The sequence below is a fragment of the Microtus ochrogaster genome, chromosome 7 (genome assembly GCF_000317375.1).
Source record: "Microtus ochrogaster isolate Prairie Vole_2 chromosome 7, MicOch1.0, whole genome shotgun sequence".
NCBI lineage: Eukaryota > Metazoa > Chordata > Mammalia > Rodentia > Cricetidae > Microtus > Microtus ochrogaster.
Genome location: NC_022014.1, coordinates 70,863,073 through 70,866,617, shown reverse-complemented (window position 1 = coordinate 70,866,617; position 3,545 = coordinate 70,863,073).

Below are 3,545 nucleotides of genomic sequence, written 5' to 3'. Positions count from 1 at the left end.
GAGAGAGAGAGAGAGAGAGAGAGAGAGAGAGAGAGAGAGAGAGAGAGAGCGCGCCTGAGAACCAGAGCCACCTCCCGCCCCGCCCCCGCCAAGCCCCGCGGATCTTGGACTCTCGCGCCACAGGCCGATTTGTGCAGCGTCGCGATGGCTAGGTCCGTGGGGGTCGCCTGGAATAATGCAATGCGGGGGGCGCTTGTGGGGATGCCGGTCACCCCGGAGACAAAGAGCGGGAGGGAGGGAGGAAGAAGGCGGGCGGGCGGGGCGGAGACCGCAAAGACCAAGGGGAGGAGGCAGCGGGTGCCCGCGGCGGGGGCCCGGGATCCCAATTGCGCCGCTACTTCTCGGACCGCCGGCGTCGTGGTGCTAGGGAGTCTGCGCGCTAGGAGCGGGAGCGGCAGGGAAGCGACCAGGGGGGGCGGTCCCGTTTGGGGACGCACGGGGCTTTCCACCCCTTCTGCAGGGTCTGTGAGGGCTTCTAATTCTCTGGTTCTTCTATTCAACAAACATCTGCTGAGCAACTAGCCCGGGCGCTGAAGCTGGAGCGTACCTGTGTTGTCAGGGTTCGGCCAAGTGGGACTTCCCAAGACTGAGAGCTGTGGGTCTCGGAACGAAAAAGACACTTCAAGTTCTGGAGGGGGCGTGCACCCGAGGCACCGGAGTAGGGCACAGGGAGGATTCCTAGAGGTGTGTGGCTACTGCAGGCCAGGCTACAGGAGACTTACTCATGAGCATTGCCTGATGGATGGACCAATGGGGAAATGAGCTGAGGCTGGAGGGTTGATTCATTCTGCTACCCCGCACCCCCCCCCCCAAAAAAAAAGGTTAACCGAGGAGGGAGGAGCTTCAACATGCATTTTAGAAAAATTTGTTGGGCACCCCGGTGGAGAGCATACTGCAGGGGGACACCGGAAGTCTGGCACCGGCCTCAAGGGATTGTTGAAAGATGATGGCAGTGGGTATGAAGATTAAAGATCAAGCTGAGAGCAGTTCTGACTATAGAATTGAAGGCATAGACAGGATCTGGAGCCGGCTGGACAAAGAATTGAAAGAAGGAGGGGTCTAGGATGGCTGTGGATCTTGTCTGGGGCCCTGGCAGCTCTGGAGCTAAGGGGTAGGGTTGGGTGAATGAGCTCAGACTTGGACCTGGCGAGTCGGAGATGGTGGCAGCTCAAATGTGGTGGCGGCGACGCTGGATGCCATCACCAGTTAACTACCCCGCAGCAAGACTTAGGGCGTATTTGGTACCAGGCAATAAGTACCAGGTTCCTCTAAGATACACAGATTCAAAAAGAAAATGGTTTGTTCAGGGGCAGATAACGACCTTGGAGAAGGTCTAGGCACTTAGTGAAATTTATAGGGTCTGGAGAGAACTCCTGGTGGCTCATGGGAATGGGAGACTGCCAAGGGCCTGAGGGCAGCAGCATGTTGAATCAAGAGGTCTGTAGAACGGAGTGGGGATGGTATCAATGGGGTTCAGAGCATCCCAGAGCTCGAGGACCTCTGGGTATCTTCAAAATCTGCTGAAGTCTGGTTAGACCGCAGGTTCACGTGGAGGACATGATGTCTCTGGTGACCACCTATGTAGGCAGGCTCTAGGGCAGTGGTTCTCAGACCAATGCTTCAACCCTTTAATACAGTCCCTGATGTTGTAGGGATCCCCAACCATATTGTTTTCATTGCTACTTCAGAACTAATTTTGTTACTGTTATGAATTGCAACTAAATGTAAATAGCTGTGGTTTTGATGGTCTTAGGTGACCCCTGTGAAAGGGTTGTTTGAAGCCCCCAATGGGGTTGTGACCCACAGGTTGAGAACTGCTGCTCTAGGGTCTTTATAGGAGGTGTGTGTTTCAGTGCTGGAATGGGCCTTTTCCTATTCCAGCCTAAGGTGCTGGGATCTGGGGTGGGGGTGGGGACCTGTTTAATATCCCTCCTCTGCAGCAAGTGTCAGGGTTGTGACAGCTACTCTAATTCTTACAACTCAGTAAATGATGGTAACAGATGTGATGTTTGAGATGACAAACATCACAGTCTGCCTGCACCACCTGACAGCCCCCAAATGGACTTGTTCATGGGTCACAGCTCAGGCCTGCCTGAGAAACTCCCAGAAAAGCCATACACAAAGTCCCAAGGCTTACAATACACTCCTACATAAACATCAAGTGCTACTCAACCACTCCTTGGAACATCTAGGAGGGGGTCCCTCCTCACATAGCATCCAGGGTGGGTATGGGATACTGGCCTTCCACGTTAGACACTCAGGACTGTCAGACTAGAGGCTCTTACCTCAAGTCCATTTGTCTTCCCCACCCAGGAAGCTCCAACCGCTTCATTTCTTGGCAAGGTTTCCCGAACAGGGACTTCTAACCTAGGCATGATGACCTGAGACCTCGTTTAGGGAATCTGTCATGGAATTCAGGCCCTCCGGGATCTACCTGCAGCATTCCCAGGGTCCCCAATGTGCCAAGGATGATGTGATGAGAGGAAATGCCCTGCGAGGCCACCACCATTGCCAGTTTTCTGACTGTAAGGTAGGTGTCAGAGATGGACAGGACTTGTATGGCCCTGAGGTTGCAGAACCAGTTTTGAGGGTAGTCAACAGGAAGCCACTATGTGGCTCTACACGAACAAGTTCTGTGACAGAATTACCTGCTAGGAAATGGCTGCCTCGGGCTGTTCCTGGAGTTCTTCTAGAGACCACTCATCTCTGGTGTTGTCAGGGGCGAAGCAAAGTGACCCAAGAGCCTGGAGATTGGGACTTTTGTTTCTTATTGGAAGAAGTGAAGATGAGAGTCCCCCAGGGTTCAAGTTACTAAAGCACAAGATTTGCCTCCCAGCTCCTGTGCAAAAAAAGTGTGCTGTCTACTGTGGGGCTAGGTGCATTCGCTTCTGGGATGCACCCAAATTTCTTCCTGGAACTGGGAGCTAGCTAATAGGGCAGCTAGGACTACAGGAGACCTCTCAAGCCAGCCCAGGCCAAAGAACCTTCTCTGTGACCTTGGGGACAACAGTGCTCTGAAAGCTATCTTCTAGGTCACCCAAGAACTCTTCGGTCCTCCTGGTACTTCACAGGAGACCTCTGGGGTCTTACAGACTGCTTAGTTCTCAGTAGGGAGTTCCCTTTCAGTCTATCCTCTCTCTGGCTTGCTCTAAAAACCTTGTGAAAGGAAGACCTGAAAAACCTGTCTAGAGACCCTACGAAACCTGGGCAATGGTGGCAAGTGAGTTTGCTAAGACTGGGGTTGGAGATCTGAACCGGCATTGAGATCCTCTCTAGGTCCTGGGCAAAACTAGAAAAAGACCTGATATCCCTCCCCTTTCCCCCTCCAGCGCATCAAAAAACCAGGCAGCAAGGCTCTGGGGGCTGCTTTTATGGGGACGACCTGACAGAGGGCATGGTCCGTACAAAACCAGGAACAATACATACATATATATATATTATATACAGAGACGGGGTCCTCCAAGGGCGGGGCAAGAGCGCTGCCGGTCAAAACCGGAAGTACATCGAGAACTCGCCCACCCGGCTCCGCCCCCTCCATCTGCCTG